Here is a 17,146-nt window from a genome sequence, read left to right as displayed (position 1 = left end):
AACGACCTGTTTAAAGCCATGCTGCAGCATTTTAATCAGATTTAAATTCAGACTTTGACTAGGCCACTCTAAACCTTCTTTTATTTTTGAGCCAATCATAAGTGGACTTGCTGCTGTGGTTTGGATCATTGTCCTGCTGCAGAACCCAAGGGAGCTTTAGCTGAAAGTCATAAACTGATGGTTGGACGTTCTCCTTCAGGACTCTACAGAGCAGAATTCATGGTTCCATCAAATACATCAAGTGGTCCAGCAAAGCAGTCCCCGGACCACCACACTACCACCCCCATCACTGTGTGTATGATGTTCGGTTTCTAAAATGCTGGTTTTACTTCAGATGTAACAGTAACTGTGTACCTGTGAGATAGTAAACTCTAAAAATTAATCAATAAATCAGTGCCTCTATATTTTGCATAGATGGAAAGATTGATACATATTGATCTTGCATTGAATTAATTGAATAAATTACCTTTTTGATGATAGTCTAAAATATTCAGATGCACCTAAATGTTTTACTCTGTTTATATTGATTCATATTATTGGCATATTGATTTCTTCTGCAACAATATTCATTAACAGATTGCATACAGCTGTAATAAATCATGTCTACAGCACAAATCTTTAGAATAAATACCAGCTTTTCTTTCTGGAACGATGCTCGCAGAACTCCTCTGTAGTTTCAAAAGGTTTTCAATGTTCTTCAAAATGCCTGCACCACAATAAGAGAAAGAAAAAAGCTCATTAGTTTCTCAATCCATTCATCAGAACTCAAGAACCACCAGGAGGGACCTTCTTTCCCCATCATAAGCAGTTTTATTTTTGTGGCATATTTTGTTGTGCTCAGAAGACTCTGTGAGTTGTGATGTACAGAAATGAACGTTCCTGATTGCTTCATTGGTTCTTAACATTGGAATCCATCTGCAGTTTTTGCCTTTTCCTACCCTCTCTCCTCCCTCCCTCCGCCTTTCACTCGGTGAGTCACCGGTGAAAAGCAAACCCACGCTGTTCCTAAAAAGACACAAAGGCTTATAAATAGTGTTATGGAAGTGACGTTCAAGTGTCATAATGTGTGTAGGCGTCCAAAAAGGCCAAGCTGAAGAGCAGCTATCAGCGCTAGCACCTTTTCCTTCCTCTCAGAGAGTCACGGTTCAATGGAACTCGATGGAAAAGCAAACAGAGCGCAGACAAACAGAAAGAGCTGCAGATGTAGAGACCGAGCTTGCAGGCTTTGCAGCAAAGCTGCAGCAGACAGTGTGTATGTGTGTGTTTCCGCTGTTTAACGTTTCTTAACCACACCAACACCTGACAGCAGAGGAAGAACAAATTGCAGGGCGCACGTAAACATCCCTGCTGAAGCTGCAGTTTTGCTTTGCATTTCCTCATCTGAGGGTTTAGACAACCTCCTTCGCACTCTTATTGCAACACACACACACACACACACACAGCTCGAAAGGAGGACTCGGTGACGTGTTTGTGTGTCTTTGGCCCCAAAGTGAGATCTATAAATAGCATCTGAGAAAACATACTTTATTCTTAGCAGCAGGAACGTTAAATTTGGGCAAGCTGGCACTTTCAGATGTGCTCTCTGTACACACCAACACATACCAGAAACACTCTCTCAGGCTTGGATCGTGTTTTTTGCTTTCCATGGTGTTAACGGTGAAGGAATGTGGTGTCGAACCTAAAAAAACAAATTCCTCTGTTGGGTCAATAAATTTACTCTGCTACACGGCCCACATCATTGTTAGAACCATCCTAACTGGTGAAAAACTGCAGAATTAGAATCAGTCCATAAAGACATAGAAAGAGGTGAAGGAACCGTCTAAACCAGTGGTGCCCAAGTCCAGTTTTCCAGAACTACCATTCTACAACTTTTGGATTCATCCCATCTCCAACACACCTGAAGCAAATGAATAGTTTGTTGCCTGGCCTCTGCAGAGCTGAAGGACTGGATGCTGATGAGGGAATTCAGCTGTTTGGTTCAGGTGTGCTGGAAGAGGGATGTACTCAAAGGTTGCAGGACGGTAGAGGACTAGAGTTGGGCAGCCTTGGTCTAAAGCTTCCATCCTTCTGCAGAGATTGGAAAAGGGAAACAAGTTTCCAAAAACATCAAGATTGGACAATGCATCTTCCTGTTACTGAGTTGAAAACTTCAACTTCCATCCATCCAGCCTTCCGTCTGTCCATCTTCAAATTATTCAAGATTGGGTCGTGGGTCCAACTTAGATTGGATTAGACGTCATCCATCTCCTCAGCAACACTTTCCATCTCATCCTACCGGACTCAAAGTCGTTGCCAGGCCAGAGGGAATATTTTACCAATTTAGCAGCTCAGTCATGAAAAATATACAACATGTTATTGGCCCACATGCATGGGACTTGAAATTCAATATTATACCAAATCTTGCACCTAAGCAGTCATTTGTGACTGAAATTGCACACTTTGAACCCTCCTTTGGGGGTGCCACTGCTGGTACAGGTATGGGGGCAGTATATAATCCAAAAATGTGTGTATTAAAGGTGGATGAGGTTGTCTTCTGATCCTGAATGAGGACTCTTTCTGTGTTGATAGCTATGGATGCAGATTTTAACTGATTATGCTGATCCTGATACAGATCCTCAAGCCTTTTGGGGTGCGGAAGTGGGAATGTTTCTAATCCTATTGTGATAGTTACAAGTTTAAGGTCAAAAATGAACTCATATCAAGAAGCCATTCACACCTCAAATCATCTCCTCTACATCCCATTCAGGAACAAGTTCTTCCCATAAAGCAACCAACCCCCCACCATCAGATCCTCTACCTGCACTAAAGATCTCTGAGGAAGATGTAAACAGGCTCTTTCAGCGCATGAAAACAAAGAAAGCTGGAGGACCTGATAACGTCTCCCCATCATGTCTGAAAGCCTGCGCATATCAACTTGCTCCGATCTTCACAAGGATCTTCAACAAATCACTGGAGAAATGTGAGGTCCCCTCCTGCCTCAAACGATCCACCATCATCCCGGTTCCCAAGAAACCCACCATCGTAGGATTAAATGACTACAGGCCTGTAGCCCTGACGTCTGTGGTCATGAAATCCTTTGAGCGGCTGGTGTTGAAGCTCCTGAAAGACATCACAGGCCCCCTGCTGGACCCCCTGCAGTTTACTTACCGAGCAAACAGGTCGGCAGATGATGCTGTTAACTTAGGTCTACACTTCATCCTGCAACATCTCAACCACCCAGGGACGTACGCCAGGATCCTGTTTGTAGACTTCAGCTCGGCCTTCAACACCATCATACCAGACATCCTCCACCAGAAGCTCACCCAGCTCAACGTCCCAGCCTCCACCTGTCAGTGGATCAACAGCTTCCTGACGGACCGACAGCAGCAGGTGAGACTCGGGAGCATCTTCTCCCGATCCAGATCAATAAGTACTGGTGCCCCCCAGGGGTGTGTTCTATCTCCACTCCTCTTCTCTCTGTACACAAATGACTGCACCTCATCGGACTCGTCTGTCAAACTCCTGAAGTTTGGAGATGACACCACTGTCATTGGACTGATCCAGGACGGTGATGAGTCTGCATACAGACAGCAGGTGGATCGGCTGGTACACTGGTGCAGTCAGAACTACCTTGAACTGAACCCACTCAAGACTGTGGAAATGGTGGTGGACTTTTGTAGAACACCACCCCCATACACCCCCCTCACCATCCTCAACAACACTGTATCGGCCGTGGACCACTTCAGGTTCTTAGGAACCACCATCTCTGAGGACCTGAGATGGTTTTCACACATAGACACTGTTCGAAAGAAGGCCCAGCAGAGACTGTACTTCCTGAGGCAACTCAAGAAGTTCAACCTTCCACAGGAGCTGCTGGTCATCTTCTACACTGCCATCATTCAGTCTGTCCTGTCTTCATCCATCTCAGTGTGGTTTGGATCATCCACCAAACAGGACAGGTCCAGACTGCAACGAATAATCAGGTCTGCAGAGAGAATAATCAGAGCTGACCTTCCCTCCATCCAGGACTTATACAGGTCAAGGGTCAGGAGAAGAGCTGCTAACATCTCTGCAGACCCCACACACCCTGCACATAAACTGTTCAGAGTTTTACCTTCAGGTGGCGCTACAGAGCACTGTTTACTAAAACCAGCCGCCACATAGACAGTTTATTCCTCCAGGCTGTTTCTCTGATGAACATTTAATAGAGTACAAAACAACAGCATACAGATGTTGCAAATGTACCTTTTTTATTAGAAATGTCTAAATTGTAAATTGTAAATATGTATATTCTGTAATATAAAAACAAAACAAAAGAGCAAAGTGTACCGGAGGCAAATTCCTTGTTTGTATGTACGAACCTGGCAATAAAGCTGGTCCTGATTCTGATATTGGTTTCTATACAATATTTGTAGGAGGAACTGGACCAAATCATGTTTTATTGTTATGTGACTGGTTTCATAATGAAAGTTCTGAATGGTCACAGACTGCAGAGAGTAGGAGTGTGTAGTGAATGGCTTACATAAAGCTTACGTTCGGCCTGGCCCAGTTCCTGGGCGTAGGAAGAGACATGGCTGCTGGCTGCAGGCTACGTGTTTGCATGCATGTTTGTGCACAAGCGTGGGAGGCGCTTGTGTAGGCTGGCAGAGGGCATGAGGAGACGCTCCAGTTGTAGGGAGGTCAACACAGAACTCTTACTCTCAGGTAAAAATATTGAGGCAGTGATTTATCAGCACGCTTTAAATAACCAGAGTTATTTAACAGTGAGAGGAACAGGGGTCAGCTCAGATTTTATAAACATAGAAACAGATCTGAGTGCTGTTTTAAATCACACTGAGTGTGAGTGATTTTCTGAGCTGATAGGCGAGTTTTCTGAGCTGGTTTGCAGGACAATTGATTAGACCTTTTTAGCACATTGGACTCTGAGGTCTTCAGGTATCTGATCCGATCAGGAGGTTCCTAAAAAAAACAGAACCACATTCACAGGTTTGTTTGTTGCTTGGTTCTAATAAAATCTTACATTTGCCATCTACAGGTTGTATCTTAATTAAGTGTTACTCTCAAAACGATTTTATTTCAACAGAATCTAATACAATGTGACCTCATGACTGAGAATGATCGATACATTACAGAAATGCTCGTCCCTTTAGGACACAGTTTCTTACCCACACCTCACACCACACCCCACGGTCTGCAGGGAGCATTACAGAGATCTCACCGTCTAAAGGTATCAGTCAGGGAAGGGATAAACAAAGGACAACAGGGAAGTCAGCCATGGTGCAGCAAAGGATCACCAAGAACTGGACATCTCACCAAAAGTGTTGATAAGACAACTGGTCTGAGAGGCTGACAAAAGACAAACTGCAACATTATAAGAGCTACAGGAATTTCTGGCTGTGAGGTACATGAAGACAACCTGGTTGGGCTATGTGGTAGGGTGGCAAGACAGAAGCCTTTTCTTACAAAGAAAACATCCAAACCTGACAACTTTTTTGAAAAAACACCTTTGAAGTCTCCCAAAAGCATGTATGAAAATGTGTTACCATCCAAATAAACCAAGGATGAACTTTATTTATTCCAAAAGGTACGTTTGCTTCAAAAACAACTCTACAGATCATCAAGAAAACACCAATCCAACAGTAAAGCATGGTGGTGGCAGCATCATGCTTTGAGGCTGTTGTTCTTCAGATGGCGAGGGAATTGAGAACTGCTTCAAATAGACAGCTGAAGATGAAGAAGAACTTCCAATTAAACACAAGAAGGGCTTCATGGGAAGAAAATGGAAGTTTTGGAATGGCCCAGTCAAAGACCAGACCTGAATCTGACTGAAAATCTGTGAAGAGATCTCAGGAGAACTGTGAACAGGAGATGTCCTCAAAATCTGACTGCTTTGGAGCATTTTGTAAAAGAATATTTTGAGGAACTATTGCAATGTCAAGAAGTACAATGTTGACGGAGTCCAACCAGAAAATACTGAGTGTTGTAAGTTCTGCCCATCTTCTCATTTAGCTGTAAAGATTAATGGTCACATTAAAGGTCCAAAAAGTTCTGAAATGACTAATCTTAATCTAATTTTGTACATCACAAAAACCCGTTAAACTTTTTATAACCACCGTACAAACAAATAAATTGTTCATTGGAGCTCTTTGGACCATCAGCAGGTCCACTCGGTCCTTTAGGAATTTCCTGTAGGAACTCTGATGGTGTTGCATGAAACAGTCAATACACACGGGTTTCAGCAGAACTGAGGCGCTTGCAGGTATGTACAAGTACCCTCGTAAATGCCTGTAGCCCGGAGGTATGAGCACCGTGTGGGCACATTCACCGTGCAGCAAGAACAAAGAAGCTGTGTGTGCAGAGGAGTGTGTGGGAGGCTGCTCGATCCTCAGGGCTTGAGGAGCTCTGACGCTTCCTCTTCATTTTTATCCAGCTGCACTGGAACGACAGTCTGGAGATAATAGATCAACATTTGGAGCAGATCCTCCTCCATCCTTGTCTCACTATCAGTTTGTGTCTCTTACAGACACTCATGAATAATCCCTCTGCTGCAGGGTCTGCTTCAGTCGATGAGCCACTCATTTACTGTCAGTGACAGGCCCAGATGACTCTGGAGCTGGTGTCTGCTGTGTGTGTTTTTGTGTGTGGGGGCATTCTTCAGTTGTCTTTCCAGGTTGTCGCACACCAACCAGAAATACTTGGAATTCCTGTTTCACAAAACAAAGAGGAAGCATCTTCTGAGTATAAGCATTTGTGTTCCGATGTTTGCCGCAGAACAGCAAACCCAAGTTATGAACGCTGAGAGCTGTGCTTGGTATTTGATGCTAAATATCAGGCAGAAAGGAAGGAAAAACAACAGCATGGGCAGTCAGGATAGAAAGGAATGATCTGACAGGAGAAAATATAAATGAATTGAAAGGAAACAAAGCACCAGAAAATAGGATGATGTCCAAGAAGAAAATATTAATATCCTGCCAGTTAGGACAATAAAACAGCAGTAATGAAAAGTTAAACTCAGGCATACAGAACTTTCTGAGTAGCCCAACAAGCTGAGGGAAACATCACGTCATTTAGATTACAGAATAATTTACACCAACAGCAAAATCAAACATTATTTGGAGGCTAATGTGGACGTTTTCCAACTTGAACTACAGAGACGTTTCTGCCATTCATGTTTTTATGTCTAAGATACAGTTAAAATAAGGATCTATTGGCCTTAATGGTCTAATTGTCATCTGGAGACACATCAGCATAAATCTATCTGTCATCTGCATAACTGAAGACATTTATCCCATGTTTCCTGACGGACGGATTTTTGGATGGAGTTTATCTCATTGGAATCTTACTCCTGGAACAGATTTCTTGATGTCTTGAAGGCTAAGATACAAAGTGCATCGAATGGTCCTGAGTCATCAGGAGAGCTAACAGACTGATGGACAGATGGATAAAAAAAAACCACAAAAAATAAATAAAATCCAGGAAATAAATGGAGTTCAGGTAAAAAAACAACAAAACAAATCACTGAAAGAGAGGAAGCGTAAAAAATAGAAAACGTCAATAGAAAAAAGAAGAAAGACACCAGAGATGAAGAAAGAAACAAACTTTAAATGGAGACGAGCTGGAAAAGTAGGTAAACAGGCACACTAGGAGGATTCGGGCGAAGCACCTGGACGTGTTTAGGAATGAAAAACAACTGCTGAGGAAATGCGTCCTGCCAGCCGGTGTCAGGTGCTTCTCCAACACACACAGATGTATGTATAGCCTCACACTCGGTCAAACAGAAAGACCGGGCTCGTATTTCTGAGTGAGGCGTTCTTTGGGTGGTCAGACGCTCAGTAAATTATTTAAACATGTTACTGATGGTTTCCATTCAGTGATTAACCGCTTTGTACTGCCAGAGAGAGAGCAGGGCCGAGTGAGGGCGGCTGGCAGGGTGTGTGTGTGTTTGTTTGGTTGGCTCTGACAGACACACACACACACACACACGTCCAATGAAAGCTTTGTTTAACCTGGTGGGACACAGAAGTTATTGGAACAATAAGTCTGGCTGCAGACTGAGGAGCAGTGAGAGCATCAGGAAGTGCTCCATCTGCTGATGTAATTTAGTTGTTCTTGATCCAGCTTCACTCTTTACAGCTCAGCTCTTCAGTCAGTCCGATGTGTGACTGAGATCCATCTGGTCCATAGAACTTTACCATTAAGATACAGAACAAATATTCATCTCAACATACAGATGGACACATCTGCTTGCCTAAGAGTTTTGCTCATATTGGATGAACCTTAAAACTGATTTTCATGCAAAAGTTACATTTTATCTCCTTTGTACATATTTTGCTACAGTTATAGACTAAATCCCCCCCCCCCCCCCGGTCAACACTGGATAATATTCATTAATTATTACCTATTCCAGCTTATTTTCAAAAGTAGAGCAAGCTCTGGGAATCTGGAAGTCTGGAAAAATATTTTAATTTTGGCAGGGAGAAAATGTAGGAACCCTGTGGAGTAAAAATAAATGAACTTACTGAAAAGCAGCTGAAGTCCAAATATAAACCCTGCAGAAAGTCTGGAGAATATTTGATGCAGATATTTTCAAAAGATTACAAAAAAAGTCTTACAGAGTGGAGGGAAAAATGTAAAAAACTTCTGAAATCCTGATGGTCAGGAATGTATTTGATGAATTGAAGTAAAATACGTGGTGTGTGTGGGTAAGTGTGTGTATGTTCTAGCATTTGGTTCAGCGTAAGGCCCATTTGTCCAACATATACTACGTTGTGAGGACCGATTGATCCTTATGGGGTCCAAAGCCTGGGTTAGGGCTTAGGTTAAAGCAAAGTCCTTGTAAAGATAGAAAGACATATTATGTGTGTGTGTGTGTGTGTGTGTGTGTGTATGTGAGAAAGATCCGGCCGACTGCAGGTTCCTGCATAATAGACCGAAAACATTTAACGACCTTCTCGGTGCCAGGCCAAATAAACCGTAGGGCCAATTCCCCCCCTGCCAGGAGTTTTATAAATAAAAATAAACTTGCTCAGCAGTTAGATCACAATACCTGCTTTCTTATGCAGCATTTACACAGAATTAAAAAGCTATTTGTGAATTCTCCTGTTTGCCCCAGGATCACATCTGAGAGGTAATTAGATCCAGCACCTTCCTCCCATCTGCTCCTGTGCCCTGGAGCAAGGCTGCTGGGCTCAAACTGGTGTGGTGAAGGCAGTGCAACCAGGAAACTCCCAGCATGAACGACTGAAAGTTTCAAAACAAAGCAGCCCCTGAGGATCAACATCCACATTCGAAACATGAACGTTTGAAGGGAATTTAGCTTCCTGTTTAGATTTTACGTTTAATTTACGACGCTTTACAGGAATATTCCTCCCACTGTGCTCCCACTTCTCCTTTGTATGTCTCATTCACTTCTATTTCTGATGCTCTCTTCCTACATTTTCCCAAAGAGCTTTCCGACAGCCTGTAAAGACAGAGCTGGAGCTGCCAGCCGTCACCTCTGGGTTATTCGTGTAGGTGGTCGGAGAGTTTTTCCAGCCTGCATTCACTGCTCTATTTCACTGAAGCTGCACTAAATTATGCTTTATTTTCTGCACTCGTGGGTGCAAAAGTCTCTCTGCCTCTTTCACAAAATGCTTTTATTTTTTTGTCACAGCTGAGTTCACTGCAAGAAGTCGGTCGTAAACAGAGCTTTTTACTCCTGAATAAGTGGAGCCAAACTTTAGCCAGCTTTGTTGATAAAAGCAGAATTTCCTCATTTTGATAAAGCAACATTTATTCGGCACTAAAACAATTACATTTATTATGAATAAGAATCAGCAGAGCTAGAAATATAATTTTTTAGTTCTTTGAATTGCATGAAAAAATGTCCACATGAAGACAAACACTGTTGCAAATTAGTTTATTTCAACAATAAATAAAACAGGACGCAAAAATGATGCTTTCAACTCCCAACTTTTCACACAGTGTTGCTTTAATGTGTTAAAATGAAAGAACTGGACTGGTGTTTATCGCTGCTGCAAGATGCACTGTGGAAAGATTTCTACATCAGTTTGTGTCCGACAGAACAAAACAGGAGCTTTTCCTAAAGGTTCAAGGTTACAAAACATGCAAAAACCTTTCCGAATTTTGGAATATGATCAGGATGCTCAAACGCAGATACTTCGTTGTTTGAAAGCTTGGGAACTGATTCCAGACCTCAAAACAAGGATCCCCACCAAGAAGCAGTTACAGATTAAATCCACACACGGTGGAAAAATGCTTCGGATCGCCCAGAAGATTAAAGTCAGGCAGAAAATAACAAAGCATTAGCACTTCTTGCTAGAACTGCAGGAGGAACCGGAGAACATGAAAACCCCCAAATCTAGCTGTGATTTTGAACACTAACTTTCTGCAACCAATTTCTAAATTTCAGACAAAATTTCACTTGACGTCCCCAAACATCGCTTCATTTTTTGCGTGATGAGTAATGAGGACACGTCTCCAGACAGAAGGCCTGAAAGCAGGAATGAGGAGTAGGTCTGAAAATGTGTTGGACTACCAGAACATTCACATGTTGATATCTTCTGCCTTACTTCCACAGCTGAACACTGAAAGTTCTCATCCTGGAGAGTTTGGAAAGTAGCTGAAGCGAAGGACCTTGAAATGAAGCAAAAAAGCTTCTGCAGTGAAGGGACCCAGTTTTTATTTTATTTATTTCACCTTTTTTTTTTATAACAATCAACATTAAAGAGTAAAATCAACCTTTTTTGCAATTAAACTTTATAATTTGGACCTAAAGAGCTCTATCTTTATGTTACTGTGCTATTTTTCTTAATTTCATATAAATATGTTGCAATATTTGTCCTAAAACTGTCTTAGTGCTGCCCTCTATAGGTTGAATGATGGCTATTGCAGTTGAATTTTCCTATTGGTTCAAACGGTACAGCTCGGTACATGCTTACGTCACAGCCCCGCCTTCGGGTATAAAACCGTCTCAGACACGCCCCCCCCCCCCCTGTCCTCCACTGACTCGGCAGCGCCGGCATCGCCGAGTTGCACCTTGAGTCAGCGCTAGAACTGATAAGGTTTAGGTCCGCTGGGCTTCATAAAGTCTCCTTCAACCTCCAGTGACGAGGGGGTGAAGATCTATCCATGGCGAAACTACCAGCATCTCTCTCTGTGTTTCACTATATCAAATTAGCTAGCTGCCACTTTCCCTCATCCTCCTGACCACACCCCCCTTAACCGCCTCTGCTCATCCCTAAAATATTTTTTCATACTCTTAATCTCTTTTTCCATACTTATCCAGAGCTGAGCCAAACAGCAAAGGTCTGGATTACCGGTCCATCTGAGCTTCCACCCTCCCCTGTAGTGAGGAGATCCAGATCATGATCCCAGTGATTTGGAGGTGAGCTTCCTCTGTATGGTAGCTGGCCTCAACCTTAGAAACAGGGTGAGGGGTTCTGTCATCCAAGAGGAGCTCTGGGAGGAGCCGCTGCTCCTGGGCATCGAAATAAACCAGCTGAGGTGGTTTTGAGATTCTGATCTGGATGCCTCTGGGGCACCACTGACATGTCCCGCTGGGGGGAAATGGGCAGAGCCAGAACTTCCAGGAGGGACTTCTTCTCCAGAGCTGTAGAACACTGAAATCAAATTCCAGATTTTTCCAGACTGCTTGGGAACTCATTGCTGAGCTTCCAGCTCCATTTTACAGAGTAGTGCCGGTCGCTCAGGTCTAAACTGACACCTAAAAACATAAATAGATCCATGAAGATGGAGAACAGCTTCTTCTGTTTCTCTGAGTTTATCTGAGACTTCAGATACAACTCAGTGTTGTAACGTCACCATGTTTGGTTTGAATTTAACTGCCAATCATCTGCAGCATCTCTGCTCGTCCCGACGTTAAAGACCAGGTGAAACCTGAGACAGAGATGAGCTAATGAATTTCATTTGAACTGTTTTATACACACACACACACACACACTGGTGTATTTTATGGCTGAAACATCCAGAAACATAATTCACTTCCGACCTGCTGTAAATCACTGTGTGTGTGTGTGTGTGTGTTCTGAACACAGTAAATATGTGGGAGGTGGCAGCACAGGCAGGTTTGCAGAGACAGGATGAGGGTGTGTGTGGGAGCAGGAAGTTTTTGGGGTACCAAGGTTAGAGTTTCTGCTGCTGTTACACGGAAATGCTCCAAATTTAACTCCCTGTGACAGAAGATGAATCTAAATTTGCTTCACACACGTCTGACAATTTAAATGTATTCTTTTTAGATTGTTAACATATATTTGCTAACAACAAGAATCAGTGAAACTGAGGAACTAATGTAACTGCTTGGATTCATAGAAGACACCTGATTTTTTCGATAAATGGTGCTGTTAAACGTCTCTACTTTGGTCTCTTCTGTCCAGAGACTTGATAGCATCACAGTCTGTAGCTGTTTGGATTTTGTTTGTATTTTGGATTATTTCTCTTTGATTTCTCCCCATGTTTTGTTATTTCTTATGTTCGTTTTATTATGTATTTTAGATTATTTTCTGCTTCGTCCAGTTTTTTCATGCATTTATTTTCCTGTTATGTTCTGTGAGAACACATTTCATGTCCACACTGTGTTTTCAGGCCACTTCTCTCAGCCTCTCAGTATTCCAGCTCATTCATTTTTACCTGTGCCGGCTCATTACCACTCATGCTTTCCACCTGTTCCCCCTGCTATCTATGCTTTGCCTTTCCCGTTGCTCCTCGCTGGTTTATGCTGTTTCCATTCATGCCTAACCTGCCCATGTTCATGCCTGTTTTTGTTCTTGCTTGATGCCTTGTTCTCCTCATGCCTGTTTAGTAAGTTTTTGTTATTTAATCATTAAATACTTTCTACTCAACGTGCCGCTCCTGCCTGCCTCTCTGTAATTGGGTCCTACTCCAGAAGCCTTTCCAAATTAATGGACACCAACAGTTGCTTCTCTAACCTCATTGTGGATGTCTTGGAATTGTGGTAATTGATCAGAGTTCTTGTGGAAGAGCGAGATTCAAATGACGTCCTTCTCTTAAGTAAAATTGTTTTGTTGAGGCTTAACTGAATATTGCGTGAAAACCTGGGCTTATTGTTTCTAACATTGTTAAATTGAATTCTAAAACATTTCTGCAGCTGTGCATCAGATAACACCAGCATGAGATGGACTAAACCCTCTTTTAGGTAAAAGTCTTTATTAAGTTAATGTTACTTTTGAGTCCAGAAGCTGTCAGATGTATTACACAACCTCCCTCAGGAGATCCAGCTGGGAAACTATATGGATTCTGGTGGCTTTTAATCACATCATGTGAGAAGACCTTAAAGTGCTCATAACAACCTGGCAAAGTCTAACTGTCTTGAAAACATTTCATTATTTGTTCATTTTGTATCCATTTTTTTTCCAGTGATGGTTAATGGAAAGAGTGCTGCAGCTGCTGTGAAGCGTTCGCAAGCACACACACAAGCCTTGTGGTTAACATGGGAAACATAATGTGACAGCATTAGTTCAGGCTGTTAGACAGCTCCATGTTCCATGTTCTCTCTTCTTGCACATACAGTAAATCCACTGTACCTACATGGTTTTCTTTTCCACAGGAGTGGTTCTTCCACGGCTACACGTTTCCAGTTATTTGAGAAAGAGAGATGGAGGAAAAGATGGAAAAGGGGAGCGCACAGAGGGGGTAAAGAGGTGAGGAAAGGGGGGAAAACAGGCGTCCTGTTGGTGTAAATTGCCAGTGGAAAGGAGAAGGTGGTCATATTTTCCACAGGGCTGCTGGGCCAGCCTTGAAACCATTACTGAGTTAGCCCCCCGTGCATGAGTGTGTGTATGTGTGTGTGTGTGTGTGTGTGCATGCAAGGAGCTTCATTACATTTTCCACAACAGTTTGCAAAATGCGGCAGGAAGCACGACAGACAAAGAAACAGAGTTGGATTTGTTTTTGTGCACCAGCAGCAAAAAATAAACTCTCAGAGCTTCCCCAGATCTGATTTCATGTCGGAGCTCTGTGGACAAACTGTCACTGCATTCAGGGGAGTCCCTGAGATATTCCACCCTGCTGGCAGAGGCTCCCACCTGGTCAGATCATATCTTTAAATTTCCTCCAGGGGGAATGTTGTGAATCTACAGCCTGAAAACACCAAACATGTTCAACGGAACATCAGGCAGGCCCACACAGGCCTGGAAAATCTTGTGAAAGAAAAAACCTGGATAAAGAGATCTTGGAAAACCCTGACTCTTGGCAAATCCGACTTGAGGTTTTCCACCAGTAGTTGTTTGGAGCTGGTGGCTCCTTATGCATAGAGTCCGACCCAGTTAATCCAGAATTCTTGATGCAAACATCTACTAACCTAAATAAAACTCTGAGAAATTTCTTCAACACAAACAAGTTCAACGTTTATAGGTTTCTAACAAAAATACTGTGCAGCAGCAGACACTGACAGTAGGAGGCAACCAGTCCCACCCTGTTTGCCTCAGCTGTCAGGTCAGGACACTAAGCATTTGAATCTGCTATAGCGGGCCTGGTTCTATTCTGGCCTGTACTTTCAAAAACCATTCCGGAATTAGACATGCATTAGGTTCTGAGTCCAAATCCTGAGATGCAGCGTTTATTAAAAAACAACTGGCTATTGTTTGCTACATCATCAGCATGCTGTTTGCATCAATGTCAGCTCAAGTTTAAAAGAGACACTCATACAAAACATAGAGATTCTACCAAGACAAGATAGAACCTGAGAGAGCAATAATAAAGGACCATTTGGATTTCCAGTTCTCATGCCAATATAGCATTCAGCCTATTGAATAAGTCTCACCTGACACTAGATACAGCCACAGAGAACTGCGAGGGATTCATCAACAAGACGCTGACACACTGGTCTTTAGTTTGTTTCCAGAGGAGATAAATCGTCTAAACCTGGACGTTGTGGACAGAGGAAGATGGTGAAACAGTGACAGTAATGATTTAGTCAGGCTAGAAAAATCTGGAAAATCTTCCTGAAAAATGGTTAAAATGTGACTCAATTTGACTTGGAGGAGACTAAGAACCATGATGAAATCTTCATTTAATATAAATCTCCATCGTCCAGCTCAGAAGATATTAAACAATCAGAAGAATATAACTGTTTTATTCCAGGAATGTTTTGCAATTTTGAAATAAATTTTATGTTATTTTCTTGAACAAGTCAAGATTTTCTCCTTCAAGGTAAAAAAACTATAAATGCAAAAACCATTTCTTATTTTTCTTCCTGTTTTGCTTCAAAATGTTCAGGAACCTTGTTTTGTGTGGCAGAAAATCAGGGAATCTGGGAGATGAAATAAGCTTATATAAGCCAGTTGCCTGTATACACACTCACCAGGACACCAAGAATGGTCCTTTGTCCTGAGTTTGACATTTTTAGAGCTGTTTTGGCCTGGAAGCTCCCACTCAGAGTGGAGCGACGCTGATGCACAGTTCATTCAGCATCTCTCAGCTGCCTGGAAGTCCTTCTGTTAAACTGAGATGATAAATGAATGATGAGCGGCTGCTAGAACAGACACAAAGATGCAGAAACTAAAGAGTTTTATCACAATGTGTCTTCAGCTGCAGAGCGACAAACTGTGGCTAAATAATAGGGACCCAACCACACACCTCAAATGTAAAATCCTTAACATTTATTTATCATTTATAGCAGCAGCATAATCTGACAGGAAAAAAATGAGAAAGATCCAAACTATAATTTCAAAACATTTGTTCAGTGGAGGAAAAAGCAGAACCAATTAAGACATTTTTAATTATGGTCCTTGTATTCTGAATTATTTTTTCAAAATGGGAAAATCAGCGCCATAATTAACCAGTTTAAAACTATCCAGACCTGAGATAAACAGGCTGGACCAGAACCTGAGTTTATCTTCCACCACACAGTGAGGAGGATGGTGAGGAGGGTAGAAACATCTCCAAAGCTCAGTGTTGGAGAACTGCAGCAAAGACTGGCATCTTGGGGTCACCAGGTCTCCATGACAACCATCAGACTCTATAACAAGAGAAGGCCTTTTCTGTCCTACCATCACCAACATAAGGTCTGCTGGGACCTGAACTGGACCTGTGAACTTTGGTCTGATCAGACTCTGGTCCATGATGCTGTGGGCCTCTTTCTCTTATAAAGGCCTTTGGAACCTTGTTAGAGTCCATAGCATCATGGACTCTTTGAAACACGAAGAGATTTGAAAGAAATATGAGGGTCTCTGCCAGAAACTGGAAAATGGGTCGTTATCGGGTTTTTCAGCAGGATCAGGATGCAGAACATGTGATCAGATCAACACAGAAATGGTTCAGGAGGCACTAAATCAACCTTCTATGGCGATCCCCACAGGAAACCTGGTGAAGCGTTTTATTCTCTCTTTACATGAGAATATGTTGCTCTAATAACAGATTTGCTTATTTTAAAGCCTTTTAATCTGAAACTGAGACTAGGATTTATTTCGGTAGTCCTTCTCCATGGCCTCACCGAACTCCTCCCAGGCCCGAGTTTTTGCCTCTGCCACAGCCCAGGCCGCGGCACTCAGGGTACCCGAGGGTTCATGGGAGTTTGCCCAAACGGTCCACATGTGTTTTGTGGACCTGGAGAAAGCATTCGACTGTGTCCCTCGTGATGCCCTGTGGGGGGTGCTCCAGGAGTATGGAATCGGGGGCCCTTTATTAGGGGCCTGTACGAGCGGAGCAGGAGTTTGGTCCGCATTGCCGGCACTAAGTCGGACCTGTTCCCGGTGCATGTTGGACTCCGGCAGGGCTGCCCTTTGTCACCAGTCCTGTTCATAACTTTTATGGACAGGATTTCTAGACGCAGCCAAGGGCCGGAGGGGGTCTGGTTTGGGGACCAGTGGATTTCGTCTTTTCTTTTTGCAGATGACGTGGTCCGGCTGGCCCCCTCTAGCCAAGACCTACAGCATGCGCTGTGGGGGTTTGCAGCCGAGTGTGAAGCGGCTGGGATAAGGATCAGCTCCTCCAAGTCCGAGGCCATGGTACTTGACCAGAAAAGGGTGGCTTGTCCTCTTCAGGTTGGAGGGGAGTTCCTGCCTCAAGTGGAGGAGTTCAAGTATCTCGGGGTCTTGTTCACGAGTGAGGGAAAAATGGAGCGGGAGATCGACAGACGGATCGGTGCGGCTGCCACAGTAATGGGGGCGCTGTGCCGGTCCATTGTGGT

General features: G+C 43.0%; 1 protein-coding gene across 4 annotated transcripts in view; it reads right to left on the bottom strand.

Moving 5' to 3' along the window:
* Positions 1 to 17,146, bottom strand: part of hivep2a (HIVEP zinc finger 2a) — a 116,687-nt gene that overhangs the window by 25,326 nt on the left and 74,215 nt on the right. For all 4 annotated transcript variants that reach the window (XM_047387624.1, XM_047387626.1, XM_047387625.1 and 1 more), the window contains one exon: positions 632 to 706. The gene's annotated coding sequence lies outside the window, so the exon portion shown is untranslated. The remainder of the gene's footprint in view (positions 1 to 631; positions 707 to 17,146) is intronic.

This window comes from Girardinichthys multiradiatus, chromosome 15 (genome assembly GCF_021462225.1).
Source record: "Girardinichthys multiradiatus isolate DD_20200921_A chromosome 15, DD_fGirMul_XY1, whole genome shotgun sequence".
Lineage (NCBI taxonomy): Eukaryota > Metazoa > Chordata > Actinopteri > Cyprinodontiformes > Goodeidae > Girardinichthys > Girardinichthys multiradiatus.
The sequence above is the reverse complement of the archived record's forward strand: the minus strand, read 5'-3'. Positions and strand labels throughout refer to the sequence as shown.